This window comes from Equus przewalskii, chromosome 14 (assembly GCF_037783145.1).
Source record: "Equus przewalskii isolate Varuska chromosome 14, EquPr2, whole genome shotgun sequence".
NCBI lineage: Eukaryota > Metazoa > Chordata > Mammalia > Perissodactyla > Equidae > Equus > Equus przewalskii.
This window is the reverse complement of record NC_091844.1, coordinates 12,374,523-12,392,339: the sequence shown is the minus strand read 5'-3', so window position 1 is coordinate 12,392,339 and position 17,817 is coordinate 12,374,523. Positions and strand designations below refer to the sequence as shown.

The 17,817-nt window shown below is 48.9% G+C and overlaps 1 long non-coding RNA gene across 1 annotated transcript; it reads right to left on the bottom strand.

Moving 5' to 3' along the window:
• Nucleotides 1-6,704: 6,704 nt before the first annotated feature.
• LOC139075690 (uncharacterized) lies at nt 6,705-12,854 on the bottom strand. The gene is made up of 2 exons (XR_011526347.1): nt 10,803-12,854; nt 6,705-7,877 (listed from the first exon to the last, which is right to left on the bottom strand). It is a non-coding gene; the product is annotated as an uncharacterized lncRNA (long non-coding RNA).
• Nucleotides 12,855-17,817: the final 4,963 nt, after the last annotated feature.

Here is a 17,817-nt window from a genome sequence, read left to right as displayed (position 1 = left end):
GTATGATTGCTATTATTTTAAATTTCTTAAGGGGTGTTTTATGGCCTAGGATGTCATCCATCTTGGTGACTATTCCATGTGAGCTTGAGAAAAATATGTATTCTGCTGTGGAATGAAGTAGTATGTAAATTTTGTGCTTGATGGATCTGTTGATTTCTGATAGATGTTGAAGACTCCAACCAAAATAGTAGATTCACCTATTTCTCCTTGCAGTTCTATAAATTTTTGCCCACATATTTTCATAATCTGCTGTTAGGAGCGTACACATTAAGGATTGTTATGGTTTCTTGGAGAATTGACTCCTTTATCATTATGTAATGCCTCTCTTTATCCTTGACAACTTTCCTTTCTCTGAAGTCTGCTTTGTCTGAAATTAATGTTGCTATTCCCACTTTCTTTTCTTTTTTTTTTTTTTTTTTTACTGCTGAGGTTTTTTTTTTTTAAAGATTTTACTTTTTTCCTTTTTCTCCCCAAAGCCTCCCAGTACATAGTTGTATATTCTTCGTTGTGGGTCCTTCTAGTTGTGGCATGTGGGACGCTGCCTCAGCGTGGCTTGATGAGCAGTGCCATGTCCGCGCCCAGGATTCGAACCAATGAAACACTGGACCGCCTGCAGTGGAGCGTGAGAACTTAACCACTCGGCCACGGGGCCAGCCCGATTCCCACTTTCTTTTGATTAATGTTAGCATGGTATATCTTTCTCCATCCGTTTACTTTTAATCTATATGTGTCTTTATATTTAAAGTGGGTTTCTTGTAGACAACATATAATTGGGTCTTGTTTTTTGATCCACTCTGACAATCTTTATCTTTTAATTGGTGTATTTATACCATTTACATTTAAAGTAATTATTGATATAGTTGGATCGATATCTACCATATTTGTTACCGTTTTCTATTTGTTTCCCTTATACTTGGTTCCTATTTTTTCTTCCAGTCTTTTTCTGCCTGTTTTGGTTTTAGTTGAGTATTTTATTTGATTCCATTTTCTCTCCTTTCTTAAGATATAAGTTATGTATATATATATTTTTTTCCTCTTTTTAGTGGTTGCTTTAGAGTTTGCAATATACATTTACAACTAATCCAAGTCCATTTTCAAATTCCACTATAGCAATTCATGGGCAGTGCAAGTACCTTATAATAACAAAATAATTCTAATTTCTCCCTCCCATCATATATCATTGCTGTTATTCATTTCACTTATATATAAGTGATATTCAAATACATTATTGCTATTATTTTGAACAAACTGTTATCCGTTAGATCATTAAGAACAAGAGAAAAGTTTTTATTTTACCTACACTTATTCCTTCTCTGATACTCTTCCTTTCTTTATGTAGACCCAAATTTCTGACCTATATCATTTTATTTCTCTCTGAAGAACTTCTTTTAACATTGTTTTTGCAAGGCAGGTTTACTGGCAACAAATTCCTTCAATTTTTTGTTTGTCTGAGAAAGTCTCTTTTGTTCCTTCACTTTCGAAGGATAGTTTCACAGAATTCCAGGTTTGGGGGCTTTTTCTCTCAACACTTGAAATATTTCAGTGCACTCTCTTCTTTCTTGCATGGTTTCTGAAGAGAACTCAGCCACAGTTTTCATCTTTGCTCCTCTATAGATAAGGTGTTTTTCCCCCTCTGGTTTCTTTCCAGATTTTTTATCTTTGATTTTCTGCACTTTGAACATGATATACCTAGGTGGGGGGTTTTTTCCCCCCTTTTTTTGGCATTTATCCTGCTTAGTGTTCTCTAACTGCTATGGTCTGTAGTCTTGCATCCCCCTGAAATTCATACATTGAAACCTAATGCCCAGTGTGATGGTACTAGGAGGCAGGGCCTTTGATCATCATGAAGGCAGAGCTCTCATGAGTAGGATTAGTGCCCATATAAAAGAGGCCTAGAAAGCTCCACTACTCCTTCCACCACGTGAGTTTACAGCAAGGAGACAGCTGCTCATGAACCAGGAAGCAGGCCCTTACCAGACACAGGACCTGACCATGTTAGCACTCTGATCTCAGCCTCCCAGCCTCCAGAACTGTGGGAAATAAATCTCTGTTGTTTATAAGCCACCCAGTCTGTGGTATTTTGTTATATCACAGCCCAAACCAACTAAGACATTCAGCTTCCTGGATCTGTGGTTTGGTAGTTGACATTAGTTTGGAGAAATTCTCAGTCATTATTGATTCAAATATTTTTCTCTTTATTTCTCTTCCTTGCTTCTCCTTCTGGTATTCCCATTATGTGTGTGCTACACTTTTTCTAGTTATCCCACAGTTCTTAGCTATTCTGTACCATTTTTTAAAGTCTTTTTGCTCTTCACTTCTGCATTCTGGAAGTTTCTGTTAACACATCCTCAAGCTCAGAGATTCTTTTCTCAGCCATGTCCAGTCTACTAATGAGTCCATCAAAGGCATTCTTCATTTCTGTTATAGCGTTTTTTGTCTCCAGCATTTCTTTTTGAATCCTCAAGTTCTGTTAGCCTCTCATAAAACTGTGATACTTTTTTTTGTTTTTTGTTTTTCTTCCCAAAGCTGCAATACATAGTTGTATACCTTAGTTATAACTCATTCTACTTCTTCTATGTGGGAGGCCACCTCAGCATGGCCTGATGAGTGGTGCCATCTCCACACCCAGGATCCAAACTGATGAACCCCAGGCTGCCAACGCAGAGCACATGAACTTAACCACTCGGCCATGGGGCCAGCCCCAAAACTGCAATAGTTTAGGCTCTGGTAAAACAGTTTCTCCTGAGGACTGACCTTGCTAAAAAGAACAGAGGGCTCTGGTGTGTTTCAAAATGGTTCCTTGTACCCTCCTTCTGCCAGAAGCGCGGAGGATTTTTCTCTATTTTCTGTGAGAACTTGGTCAAGTTCCTGGGGGTAAACCTCACAGAAGTGTGGGCACCCCATATGACTGGTTTCCCCTGGAGCTTTTCTCTCTCAGACTTGTCCACACTGAGCCTCCAGCAATTCATTAATTACGGTTCCAGTTTTCCTGCCCCTGTGCTGGTTCCTGTGGGGATTTCTGCTCAGAGGTTTCTGCTCCAGCATGTCGTGGTTCACTGTGTTTGCCTCTCTGTCTTTCCAATTTGGGGGGCAGCAGTTTGCCGTGGAGCCTCACTTCTCTCACTGATCTATGAAGAGCTGTTGATTTTTCAGTTTGTTCCTTTTTTATCTTGTCGTTAAAGAGTGACAAGTCCCGAACTCCTTACATGCCAGATCGGAAAGCAGAAGTCCCATCTGCTTATTTTTTCAGCACTTCCATTTCTCTGTTGTTTGCTCATCTTATTTCTAAATGCTTTGACATATTTATCATTCGTCTTTTAATGTCCTTGCCTGTTGATTCCAACATCCAGGTTGTTTGTGGATCTGCTTCTACTGGTTACTTTGTCTCTTGATTATGAGTTAACATTTTGCCGCTTCTTTGTATGTCTCATAATTTTGTATTACATGCCAGACACTGTATACGAAATAATGACAGACACTGAAGTAGGCATATCCCCCGACCAGAAGAGGCCACGCCCTTTCCTCTGTCAGATTGCTGGCACGAAGGGGTTTATCTCATTAACCTTATCAAGAGTTGAACTAGATGGAAGCTGAGGCAGTCTAATTTCACTGAGGTTTCAATATTTCAAGAGTGAGTTCAGCACCCTCCCTCCCAGCAGGGCTTTGGATCCGAGTGCTGTGAAATCGTGGATCATCCTCTCTCTCTCTCTTACTCACTCGCTCTCTCTCTCTGTTTTCCAGCCCTGCCCCCAGTTGACACTTATTCAGCCAAAGGCCCATGAAGGAGAACTGGAAAGCTAGCTAGCAGGGGATAGCTCTATATTTGGGGCTCCTCTAGATTCTCTTCTACCACACGAGTTCACCTGGTTGTTGAAAGGTTGGATGTTTTCTCCTTTCCCAGCAAAGTCTCTCTGCCTGTGCTGGGTCTGCTGCTCCACTACCCAGTGTAGGCACCCACCCCCACTGGCAGTATGAAAGCAACTGCCCGTCTCTCCTCTCCTGGAAGGGCTTGATCTTCTCTGTAATTTAGTTCATTTAGACTCTGTGTGTGTGTGTCCACAGCTTTCCTATAGCTTTAAAGGAAACATTTAAAAATTTTTGTCTGCTGTGCTCCTCAGTTTGGATAATTTATTTCAAACTGCCTTTGAATTCAGTGATCCTTGTTGCTATGGCAAGAACAATGGTCTTTCACAACCTTCTACATCCTACCGGAGCCGTATCTATTACCTCTTTGCAGCCTCCCATTAGCTCTGTGAATTGGTCAGGTCAGGAATTGGCATCATCATCCCCACTTCACAGTTGAGGTCACAAAGGACCAGAAGGTTCACGAATGCTCAGAAGACATAAAGAAGCCTGCAGTCCCCGAGCCCAGCGCCCTTCCCCTCACCACTCTGCCTTGGGACTTCTGCTCATGTGATTAGGCCCCTTGTCCTCCCAGGTCCCCATGGGCTATCAACCATCGTACAGAGCTGGCCCCTAGGCTTCAGGTATCCCTGGACCTGCCCAGTCCCTTCTCTCTCAGATTGGAGGGAAGGCTCAAGCAGCCCCAGCAAGGCTTGGGTGACCCCAAACTGAAGGAGCCTAGAGGACCTCCTTGGAAGCCATAGGGGCAGGCTGTGTGTATCCTTTGTACTTTTGCCCTGCTCATCCTTCAAGACACATGCCCAACTTGTCCTCTGGCTCCATCAAGGCTCCAAAGAGTCCTGCATTCATCCCCAACCTTTGGAGTTAAACCCTCGAAACCCAGTTTCCCAGGGCCAATAGCTCAGCTCACAGCTAATTCCATAAAGGCATCGTAGTTGAACCACGGGACCCTCTCTGGTGACTGGGTCCTCATCTGTTGTACCTTTCCTTCCAAGAAATGTAACACCCCACAGAAAGTGGCTCCATTTATGACGTATACAATTTTGATGTTAAGTGTCTTATTAAGTGCGTGCTGCATGCCAGGCTTTGGAGAGTAATGCCACAATCTTTCGTCTTAATATACAAGCTGGCCAAACTCTGCAAACATCTGTCACAAAATGCCTGTCCCAATCCCTTAGACATGCTACCTCCAAGAGTCGTTTGTCTTCTGAGCAACTGGGAGCTGTCCTGGATAGCTTTCATTTGCCCAAAATTATTTCTTGACATGGTCCAGCCCTGCCCTCCCAATTCCACCTCCCCTCCCAAATTTGGAAATGAAGGATGCCTCAAGATCCTCCCTGATTTGCAGGCTGGGGGTGACTGACAACCTTGAAATCCAATGAACGATCTCACCTCCCAAGACCGGGCATCACCTCCACCCCTTCCCTGGAGCATCCTGGGATGCCTCCCTCAGGCAAGGCCGTCGTGCTCACAATGGGACTGATTGTGGGTTCCCAATATCAGACACCAGGGCCCGTCACGACCCTAAAGAACTCACATCAAGGGCAGAACGCATGAGCAGAGCGAGTTCAATAGGTGTTTTGGAGAGAGTGCTCATTTCCAAGCCCCGTGTCCCCCACTGACCTCGGACAGGTCCAGGATGGTCCGGGCGCTGCTCCTCAGTGGTGGGAAAGCTATCCTGCTGCTCTGTTGGAACAGCTGCCTTCCCTAAATACAGGTTTGAGGTTCACAACCAGTGCTCAGTTGAGGCCACCAGAGGGCTCTTTAAGAGTGTCTAGGAGAAAGCTTTGGGGTCATGGGATCTGCAAATGCCAGCTCTGCCACTAATCAGCCCTGTGACCTTGGACAATCACTTAGTCTCTATGGGGCTTGGCTTCCTCATTTGAAAATGGGAATGATGATAACACCTGAGATCAGACAGTGTGTGTATAACGCACACACAGTGCACACACGGGTGTTCAATATGTCCATTGTCTGCCTCCCTCCCCTCTCTCCCTGCCCTCAGGCCCAAGGAATTACACAAACCTGCAGATGTGATCAAGCGCTCTCTATCAGTGGCCTTTGAAAAATCAGGGAGACAAGAAAGTTGCCAACAGATAAGTGATGGGGAAATTCTGTGCCCCTTTTCAAAGAAGGGATTCAGAAAGCTAGACACAGATACCCTTGAATTTTCTCTCTAGTAAGATTCCTAAATTATTCAACAGCTTTATTTATAAGAACTGGGAAACAGCATCAGCTGGATCTTCCAGAGGAAGCAATGCACCAATACACAGGGCTCCTCAGCAGGTCCTGCCAACTGCCCCTTCCCCCTTTGATATTTGGCAATTAGGAGGAGGATGTTAGAAGCATAGCATGTCTCAGTTTTCTAAACCGTCTCATGATACCCTGGAGGTGATGTACACAGGTTAGAGCGCAGTGGTGCGTTTTTATAGATGACTGAACAACTTATTATTCACAGAGTCAGCCTCTGATATCGAGCTGTAAGGCTCCATTCAGCTCAAAACTCTAGACAGTGAGTTGGATGGGCCTTAGTATGCATATTAACCAATCTCAAGGATTGCATTGGCTGGAAAGGACTGTGGGCTCATTGAATGACGGGACCCAGATTCAAAATTAACCCAAGAGTGTGGAACAGTGGGCGCGCTCCCAGACATTGCTGGTGGGAATGAAGAGAGTAGAGCCACTTTGGGAAAAAATCTGTCAGTTTCTTATACCGTTATGTGTTATATATTTAACACGTAAAATTAAAGATACATCTACGTATCAGCCAGCAATTCCAATATTAAATACTGACCCAAGAGAAATGAAGACCTATGTCCACACAAAGGCTCATACGCAAATGTTCTTAACAGGTTTATTCATAATAGCCAACAGCTGGAAATGGCCCAGGTGCCCATTGGTAAGACAACACATAAACACATTGTGGTGCAATCCGACCACAGAACACTACTCAGTGACAAAAAGGAACAAAGCACAGATACATACAACAATCTGGGTGAATCTCAAAAATATTATGGTGATTAAAAGAAGTCTGACACTGTAAAATTCCATTTATATGAATTTCTAGAATAGGCAAAACCCCTCAAAACAGTGCTCACCTCTGGAAGGTGGAGGTGGAGAGATCTCCAGGGAAAGAGCGTGATGATGGTAACGTCCTCTGTCTCGATAGAAGCTTGGGTTACCCAGCTGTTTGCATTTGTCAAAACTTATGTCTTGTGCATTTCATTGTATATACCTAAGAAAAAGTAAAGAAATATTGATCTCTAGTCAATGTATGCACACTGAAATGTTTGGGGGGCAGAGGAAGTGTACTAATGTCTGCAACTTACTTTGAAAGTCATCAAAAGATAAGACAGATTGAAAGATGAGTAGAAGGATGCATAGATAGATAGAGATGTGACAAAGTAAGCACAGTAAAATGTAAACTTTAGAATCTAGGTGGGGAGTTTATAGGTGTCCATCGTACAATTCTTTCAACTTTTTTGCATGTTTGAAAATTTCATAACAAAATGTTAAAACAAATGAACCCAACAGGATAGAGATAGCTGAGAGTCAGTGGGTGAAACTGAATACCAGTGAAGGACAAGTGGCCTCTGCAGGTGTAGACGCTCCTCTGCTTATGCAGGGAACGAGGAAGTCCTGGTTCGCCAGCTGTTCATGTTCACAAGGAATGGGCGGCATCCTAGTTTATTATGAGCGCATGTGCTGCTGTAAGAACTGCTGAACTGATCGATGTTTCCATAATCCCTGCTCATGGAGGGCATCCCATCTTACCGCACACTGCTCTCGTCCCTGTGAGACTAAAATCCCACTTTCGAAGAAACATTAGCAAACGAGTGTGTATCAGTCAGGACAGGCTGCATCTTACTTCACTGACAAAAGATCCCCAAATCTCAATGGCTTCTCTCTCATGCTCCACATCCACTGTGAGTTGGCTGTGGCTCTGATGCATGTCATCTTCGCTCTGGGACTCAAGCTGACCAAGTAGCCTTTATCTAGAACATTTTCTCTGTCTGGTAACAAAGGGAAAAGAGACATGGCAAACCACAGGCTGACTCTTACAGGTTCTGCCTGAAAGGGACATATGACACTTTTGCCCACATACCATTGGCCAAAACAAGCAACATGGTTACACCTTGGTTCAGCTGGACGCGGATGCCCCGTCCTCCTACGTACAGCAGACTATGGCCAGCAGTGATCTGCTGTGTCCCGAGGACCCCATCAGGATGGCATGAGGTCTGGCAAAGGTGAGGGGTGGGGGGAGAGGAGGCTGAGGGATGACGTAATGCTTTTCTTCAGACACTTTAAGGGAAACAGCGTGAGACTTGCTCTGCACAGCTCTAGGGGGTAGCATGAGGATACCCCCAATGTCTGGCAGTGACTGACTTTGGGTCACTACAGGAAGCCTTTTATAACAGGAATGACTGCCCAGCAATGGGGAGCAAGATGGGCACACATTACCTGGGCACTTCCACGGGCCCGGCACTTGAAGATATTATTGCACTCCATCCTCCCTATCCACCTGAAAACACTGAGCCCAGCTACCCACAAAGCAGTGAGTTCCCCTTCCCTGGAAGGATGTAAGCAGAGCCTGGATGGCCGTCTGACAGTGCTGTGGATGGAACCCCTGCTTTGGGATGGTGAGGTCAGACCAGAGTGTGGCTCCCTCTAGAGTACCCTTGAGAGGGACGCTATGCTCCCTGTCGCCATCACCTGCCCCACACAGAGTACCCGCTGCAGCATCACCAGGGTTCCAAACAAGCATGCTTCTGGGAGGGGCTGCGAGGCGGAAACCCCCCAGCCTTGGGCAGCTGCCCAGGGCTCTGAGACCTTGGATGCTGACCAAGACTATTACTGACCATCCCTGTGACCTTGGGCAAGAGGCCCAGCTGCAGGAGAGGGGGCAGTGAATTAGCACACTTGCAAGTAACTCAAGCAGCTGGGCCTGGCCTGGCCTGCGTCTCCATGTCTCTGAGCACATCCGCCACAGCCACGGGGTGAGAGCATTGGCCAGCTGACCAGTGCAGGTCCCACAACCCACTCAGGGCCTCACCGCTGAGCAGGCAGCCCCAGTGAAGCCACACCCATACGGTGGGCCTTCCGTATGTTGAGAGATTGGCTGCTCTCTCGTTGTTGATTTGCTTCCCAAAGCTATCAGGCCATCTCGCCATTGTAATAACCCTTCTCATGAGGACAGTCCTTTCCAGTTTGCAAAATGCAAACTGACAGAGCCTCTACGGGCTCCAAACCCATGTCCTGGCCAGGGCAGGGATTCGGTTTTGGACTCGCACTCACCCCAGCCCAGGCGCTAGTCTGAGAGGGGACGCAAAAGAGAAGGGCCCAGCCTGCAGCTCAGACACCTGCCTGCAACTGGGACCACTGTGCTTGCCCAGCCGAGGCCAGTGAATCACGCGAACCACGTGAATCACAGCCTGAAAGGCCAGCTCTCCACTCCATCCCCTACTCAGGCAGCACTTCACAGTGTACAAAGGAAGTTTCTCCACCTCCAGGAGTGTATCTGACCCCACAATTTCCTTAGAGAGGAGGGAAGCAACTGGCCTGAGGCCAGATCACTAATGAGGGACAGAAGGGACATAGACTCCCATCTCCTGTCTGTCAGAGCCCAGAGCACCACAGCCGCCCTCCTTCCCTCCCTCCCACTCATGGGCCAGCTCTTGGGCTGCCTGTGGGCCCATAGGAAGCCCACTTGCCTCTTCCCCAAGTTCCGGCAAGGCTGCCAAGTCCTGGAGTCAATGCCCACTGAGCTCAGGCACGCTCTGTGCAGTGTCTCTCTAACTAGGAGGCAGATGAGGTCAAGCTGCCAAGGCATTTACAGTGGCCTCCCCTCCCTTCGGCCCTGGAGGTCCCTCCTGCTCCCGCCCAGCCCAATGCAGAGCCATTGGCCTCCAGGGTGCTGGATGTCAGGGAGAGGGGAGGAAGAGTCCAGGCCTGGCTCCGGGCTGGCCAGCCAGAGGCCAGGGACGGCAGAGTTCCTCACGTCCGCACATTGCTGAGCATCCACATCCCTTGGCTTGCTTCCAGGGGCCAAGGCCCCCACCCCTCCACTGGGGACAGCTGTCGTCTGCACTCAGCCAGAGGTGGCCCAAGAATTCTGGCTGGCTGAGCCTCACGCCCCGACCTCAGCAGAGAGGCACGCAGAAGGCCACATCTTCCAAGCCCTCCGGCCCCTGCCTTGTCCCAGGCGAGCAGAGCCAGAGGCCCGCATGCTTGAATCCTGACCCTCCAGGCTGCCGCTCCTCAGGGCTCGCCCACACTTCCCTCCCTGCAGGTCCTGAGACAGTTTCTCAGCCCAGCCCCAGCTCACCCTCTCTCTGCAGCCACAGTGCCCTCCCCACTCCCGCCTCCTCCTTTCTGAGCACATGCACTCACCTCCATTCACACCCACCCTCACCTGCAGGCCCTGTGAGGTGCCACTCGTAGGACTGATTCCTGTTTTCCCTTCACTGCCCTTCCTCCTCCTATCCCCCCGTGGACATCCTTAAATATCCATGTATCCTTAGACCTCTCTAGTATGATACCGTGTGCTCATATTTTCAGTTTACAGGGGCGGATTCATGGTAAAGACTCTGCCCATCACACGGTTTTTACTCAGCGCTGTATTTTAGGATCTGCTGGTGACTGTGTGTCACCTTGTTCATGGCTCCTGATGGCTGTGTGGCTCACATTCTATCCATTCTCCTAATGTTGGACCATTAATTTAATCCTCTTCACTGCTGTAAATAACACTGCAAGAAACATCCTCATGAAGGTTCCTGCAGACCTGGCTGGGAGCTTCCTGGGAGAAACCCCCAGCAGTAGGGTGGCAGCCTGTGGAGTTATGCATACTTAATGCCCTAGGGGCTGGCGGATTGCTCCCAGAGTGACCACACCAGACTACACGCCCACCAGCTCGTGTGATGAGAGGAGAAAGGACATACCTGTTTGAAAAAGTCTTTGCTACCTGCCAAGGCAGGAGCTGAAGTTTACAAGGCAGGCTTAGGCTGAGGAGATAGCAGGCTGTGGTGGTGTCTCCAAAGAGAAGGTGAGAAATGACGGAGAAGGAGGGAAGGAGATGGGGCGGGGGGTGCAGTATGAGCCGAGGCACTATGGGAGGAGGCCAAGTGAAGAGTCCCATAGGCAAATTTGGGATTGTCCAAAACGTCATTTTAAAGTTATTGGCTCTGCAGCATCTAGTGAGACCCCTCCTCAGGACGACCAGCTGCTCAGAAGCGTCCACTGTTCCCATGATGCTTTGTGTATGGGGCTTCTTAGGGACCTGAGGAGGGTAGCTATGGTGTGGACCAGACATCAGTGTGGGAGCCACATTGGGAAGAATGGGGGTCCATGAGCTCTGCCTCAGTAGTAACAGAGACCTCCAAGAGGGCTTCAGGCCGCCACAGATGATGAGGCTTGGGGTTCGCAGCCATCTTATCAGATCTCGAGGGCAGGGAGGTGCTTCTGACCCCTGGGTGATGCTACGTGGCTAGTGTGGGTGTTGCTGAAGATGTCACTTCCCACATCACACAGTGCCTCCCAGAGGACTCCCGGAAGAAGAAGTCCTCTGCCCCATGGTTACCTGTGCTGTTTCTGACTCGCTCTATTTTCAACTACTGAATTGTAAGTGATGTCACTAATCAGGTTTCCCATGGCCACCCTCAAGGCCATCTCTCACGAGTGTGCAGGATGCCACAGGGGACCTCTGGGTCTCCACCTCCTCCTGGTTCTTAGTTCTCTTTTCGCTTTCCTGACAGCGTCCTTTGAAGCACAATTTTTTTAATTTTGAAGAAGTCCAATTTATCCATTGTTTATTTGGTTGCTTGGGTTCTCAGTGTCATATCTAAGAAACCATTGCCTAATCCAATGTCAGGAGATTTATGCCTGTTTTCTTCTACGAGTTTTGTTGTTTTCACTCTTACTTTAAAATCTTTGATCTAGGGGCCGGCCTGGTGGTGCAGTGGTTAAGTTCACACATTCTGCTTCTCGGTGACCCAGGGTTTGCCAGTTCAAACCCTGGGTGCAGACATGGCATGGCTTGGCAAGTCATGCTGTGGTAGGCGTCCCACATGTAAAGTAGAGGAAGATGGGCACGGATGTTAGCTCAGGGCCAGTCCTCCTCAGCAAAAAGAGGAGAATTAGCAGCAGTTAGCTCAGGGCTAATCTTCCTCAAAAAAAAAATCTTTGATCTATTTTGAATTAATTTTTGTATGTACAGTGTGAAGTAGAGATCCAAATTCACTCTTTTGCATATAGATATCCAGTGTCCGAACACCATTTGTTGAAAAGACTATTCTTTGAATTGTCTTGGCAACCCTGTCAAAAATCAATTGGCTGTAAATGTGAGAGTCTATTTCTCTATTCTAAATTCTATTTCACTGATTGGAATGTAGCTTTATGTCAACACCACACAGTCTTAGTTAATGTAGCTTTGTAGTAAGTTCTGAAGTCAGAAATCCTTCAACTTTGTACTTTTTCAGTGTTGTCTTGGCTATTCTGGGACCCTTACATTTCCAAATTGAATATTATCAATCTTTTGGAGAAGCCAGCTGGAATTCTGATGGAGATTGTGCTGAATCTGTAGGTCAATTTGGGGAGTATTGCCTTGTTAACAATATTAAACCTTCTGATCCAGGAACGTGGGATGTCTTTTCATTTATTTATATCTCCTTTAATTTCTTTCAAAAGTGTTTTGTAGTTTTCAGAGTATATGTTTTTCAATTCTTTTGTTACATTTATTCCTAAGTATTTCATTCTTTGATGCTATTGTGAGCGGAACTGTTTTCTTAATTTCATTGCTAGCAAGTGGATGGATTTCCAGGGAGCTTCTGATGCCCTCCTCCTCTTCTGTCGTTTGGTCTCTCTTCTCTCAGGCTGTGGCCCTGAGCCACCCTGGGTTCCAGCAGCAGCATCCTATGTGGCCAGGGCTTGGTTCCAGGCCATGGCTCCCCAAGGGCCTCAGCCCAGCACGGGGCCCAGGGCACAGGGCTGCTCACCTAGAGAACGATGCGCAAATGAACGAGTGTTCAAACGAATGAGTGAGTAAACAGACTGAGACATCAATCCGTGCTGGGTGCTGGATTCTGCATGTTTTGGGCAGCTGCTCCCAGAGCTCTGTAGCTGAGTCTCTACCTGTCTCGTACCTTCCCTGGAGGTGTTTCTGCCCCAGGCCCTCCACCCACACCCCGGGGAAATGCAGCCGTGAGGGACAGCTTCCTGGCACTTCCCTGCAGGCTGTGGAGGGGAGGGTTCGTTGGAAGTGGAGCTGAGTGAAGGGAAAGGGAGGTGAGCCAGCACATGAGGAGAAGACGCCCCAGGCCCTCTGGGCCTGACCACTCTGCCTTCCCAAGGGCTGTCTCCTTCTCTCTTGCCCTCCATTTCTCCGTGGGTGCCTCTCTCCTCACCTCAAGCAGGCCTGCTCTTCTCAACCCGGACAAGCAAACACACAGAGCCCTCCCCTTAACTCCGCCTCTGTCCTTCCTCACAGAGAGGTCCACGGCTGCTGTGTGCTCTCTTGAAAAGTAAAAAATTTGTGCTTCAAAAGACATCATCAGGAAAGTGAAAAGATAACCTACTGACTGGGAGACAATATTTACAAATCGTTTATCTGATAAGAGACTTGTATCTAGAATATATAAGAACTCTTACAACTCAAGGATAAAAAGACAAACAACCCAATTAAAACACGGGCAAAGGGTCTGAATTGATGCTTCTCCAAAGAAGATATACAAGTGGGCATTGGGCACATGAAAAGACACTCAGCATCATTAGCCACCAGAGAAATGCAAGTCAAAACCACAATGAGATACCATTTCACACCCATTAGTATGGCTACACCAAAAAACTAGATGATAACAAGTGTCGACAAGGATGTGGAGGAGTTGGAACCCTCAGACACTACTGGTAGAAATGTAAAATGGTGCAGCTACGTTGGAAAACAGTCTGGCAATTCCCCAAAATGTTAAACAAAGAGTTACAACATAGGACCCAACAATTTCACTCCTAGGTATATACCCAAAAGAAATGAAAACATATGTCTCCACAAAAACTTGCCTATGAATGTTCATAGCAGCATTATTCATAATAGCCAAAAGGTCAAAACAGCCTAAATGTCCAGCAACTGATGAATGGATAAATAAGATGTGGTATATCCACACAACGGAATATCATTCAGCAATAAAAAGGAATGAAGCACTGACACACACTACAACATGGATGAGCCTTGAAAACATTATGCTAAGTGAAGGAAGCCAGGCACAAAAGGCCACATATTGTGTGATTCCATTTATATGAAACGTCCAGAACAGGTAAATCCATAGAGACAGAATGTAGATTAGTGATTGCCAGGGGCAGTGGCTGGGGAGGGGAGTAGAAGATTGGGAGATGACAGAGAAGGTACAGGGTTTCTTTTGGGGGTGATGAACATGTTCCAATATTGTTTGTGGTGGTGATTGCACAACTCTGTGAATATACTAAAAGCCATTGAAGTGTGTATGCAAATTATATCTCAATAAAGCTGTCTTTTTAAGAAATCTCCTTGGAGGGGCTTTTGCAGCAGCTCAGACCTGTTTCCCACAAAGCTTCAAGGAGAGGAAGAGGCCACAGGTTCTGGGTCCACCCCAGCAGCACCACAAACCTGCCGGTTGACCTTCTCCAGGCCACCTCCCCTCCCTGGACCTCATCTCCTCATCTCAAGATGGAGGGACCAGGTCAGAACAGCCGAGCCCCTTGAGCCAGCAGTCCCGGTTCTGGAAATCCTGCCCAGAGAGATATCCTCATGGAGGAGAAAGCTCTAGGCTCAAAAATATTCCACGCAGGCTTTTCCGTAGTGCTGAAAAACCAGAAGCCACCTAAGTTTCCAAAAACAAAAGAACAGTTATATAAACTGCAGTTGTGCCCTTTAAAACGGGGCCTGCAAACACTGACAACACGGGGAAATGCTGCTGTTGTGACATTTGGTAGAAAAGCAGGACGCGGAACTGAGTGAGGACAGCGGGCTATGGGCCACACAAACATTACCAGGGAGGAACAGGGACAGAGTGGAGCTGCTGTGACAGGGAGACTGAGCATGTCTCCCTCTTCTATTTAGAAGCCCATCAACGTCACCACAACCGTGTCTATGTGACCGCAGGTTGGAAATCGGTTCCTCAGTGTGCGATCTGTGGGACAGGTTACCAGCAGGCCACAGCTGTCCATGAGGCAGGTGGACTTGGGGGCCAGGAAGCCAGGTGGCTCCTGGCCACTCCCTGGGCAGCCTCAAAGACAGGGTCCCCCATGGGCAGGGCTCCTCCCCAGCGGGCAGCTGCCGTGGACCACAGTGAGCTCTGGCGGGTGAATCCTGCCTGCACACCCTACAGAGCATCCTCACCCAGCAGGATTAGGGCCCCAGGAGAAACTGGGGCTCCACCTGGGGTGAATCGCTGCCCCATTCCAAACTGGAAACATCTCCTGGACAAAGACCCTGGAGGCTCATTCTACGTCCTTGCCCCTCCACTCTGGCACTACTTGTGACTGAAGCATCAGGGACTGAGCGAGGAGGAAATGAGGGAGGGAAATGCAGCCTCGTGGTCCAGCCCATGTCCCACTGCCCCAGGCGGGGTCTCCCCCTCCCAGACTCACCTGACAGCTGACAGAGGCAGCAAGGGGCTGGCTGGGCCTCTTCTCCAGCCTGGCCCAGTACCCATCAGCATAGCTCTCATCCCATCCTTTCACAGGGCCAGGCCACAGCTGAACCAGAACCCTGGGGCCCGATGGGCACAGGCTCCCCTCGCTTCAGCCAAGTTCCCGCCTCCCTCCCTTCCCCCAACACCATGCCTCCAAGGGGTGGCTCCCTGCAAGCCTTCAGGGCCCTCACCTCCACCCCATACTTCAAAGGTGCAAGGAAGGCTGGCCACCTCCCTCTCACCTGAGTGGAGGGGAAAACCACACTCCTGACCCTCTGCACATGGGAGGAAAGAGAGAGGGAGGAGATGAAGGAAGTGAGGGAGGGCCAAGCACGGCTGCCGTCAGTAGGAGCCCCGGGCTGGCTTGTGTCAGGGCTCTGGTTGTGAGACCCCCATGCTATCTGGTGGCCTGTGTTCACCAAACTCGGCTAGTCTTAGCCACATCTGCCCAGCAGCTGGCGGGGGCTGCAGCATGGCTGGGCTGAGGAAGAGGGCAGGGCCCTGGCGGGGTTACAGGCCTCACCTGAGTTCTGCTGCGGCCAGTTGCCTTGGCAACTCTGTCCTTCGGCCTCAGAGACAGAGGGAGCTGAGGCAGGCAGAGGAAGTTTGGTGGACGGCGCTCCCGGAGTGGAGCCGAGGCGAGGACAGGGGGTGGGGTGCTCTGGGTCAAGAACCGACCCTGAGAGGCTTGGAGAGCCTTCCTCACTTTCCAAAGCAGTTTCACACGCAGGGCCTCAGTCTTCCTAGTGGAGGGACAGCCAGGACAAGCCTGGTTTACAAAGGAAAGAGCCATCTGTGTGCCCTGCTTTGTGCCAAGCTCCACATGACCTGCTAGTGGTGCCCAGTCCAGGGAGAGACAGACACACAGACAAGTGAGAACAGTGCGGTGAGGAAAGTGCCCGGCAGAGGGTGTTCTCGGGCTGCAGAGCCCTGGAGTGGAAGTCCTTAGCTGGGGGCTCAGAAAGGGCCCCCAGAGAGAGCAGTGGGCCTGGCAGGAGGCCCAGAGTGGAGAAGGCTGGGAAGAAAAGGCCGGGCATTGGCCCGTGCAGAGGCCTAGAGATGATGTCAAATAGCGTCAGTGATTGAGAGCTTAGTAAGTGCTGGGTGCCTGACATTACCTCGTTCATAATTCTAGGGGGTAGGTATTACTGCCTCATTTCACAGATGAGAAAACTGAGTCTTATGATACATGAGTTGCCCACAGTTACTCCTACACAGCTGCTGTCACAAAGAGCCCCCAAATCTCCATGGCTTAGCACAAATTGATTTCTTGCTCATCTCACAGTCCCATGTGAGTCAGGCAGCTCTCCTCCCAGCAGTGACTCAGGGACCCAGGCTCCATTCATCCCCTGGTGCCACCATCTTTAGTCCATGGTGTTTGAGATTGTCGCAGAGGGAAACTGAGTGAAGGATTGCACATGGGAGACTTTTCTGGGCCAAGTGGAAGTGGCACATGTCTCTTCTGTCCCCTTCCCACTGGCCCAACTCATCCCTAGGTCAAGGGGACTGAGAAATGTGGTCTAACAGGTTCTCAGGATGAAGAGGAGACCGAGGATGTCAGGGGCACTGGACAGCTCATCCCTGAGCGATTTACCCTGAGCCCGCATCCTTAACCATAGGCTGCTGCCTCCCACACACCCTGTAGGATCTGGATACCTTGGGGGCATGACAAGCAGCCAGGATAGCCCCAGTACAGGGCTAGAGAAGAAATAACCCCCAGAGAGCTGTGGGGCCGAATGTGAGGGTCCCCAGAACCAGCCAAAGCGTCTGGACTCTGTCCTTGCGAGGTAGGAGCCACTGACAGGCTTAAAGCAGGAAAGCGCCATGGGCAAGTCTGGATTCCAAAGAGATGAGGCTGTGGAGGAGAGGCCAGGGGTAAGGAGACCAGACCAGAGGTCATGTGAGTGGCCCAGGGTCCCTGGTGACCCGGAGCTGAGTCTCTGGACCCCAGCTCCTGGGCTCATCCTCCTCTGTCTTCAGGCACATGCTCCCTGCAGGGGCCCTAGGTAGGATGACCCAACCCCCCACCCCGGAGGACAGCTGAGGGCAAGCCGCCCTGGCCCTGGGATGGTGGATGTGAGGCTATAATTCTATTGCAAGTGTCTGGGAGCTGCCAGGGGCAGAGGGACCAGTGACCACATATCGTTCATTGCAGGCACCAGGGCCATCACTCAGGCCCAGTGAGGAGCCATTAACCTGGGCTGACTGTGCCCTGCAGGGAAACCATCTGCCAGCAGCCTCCTTACGGCAGGACCTTACAGCAGAGATGGACAAGGCGGATGGATGTGATGGGGCC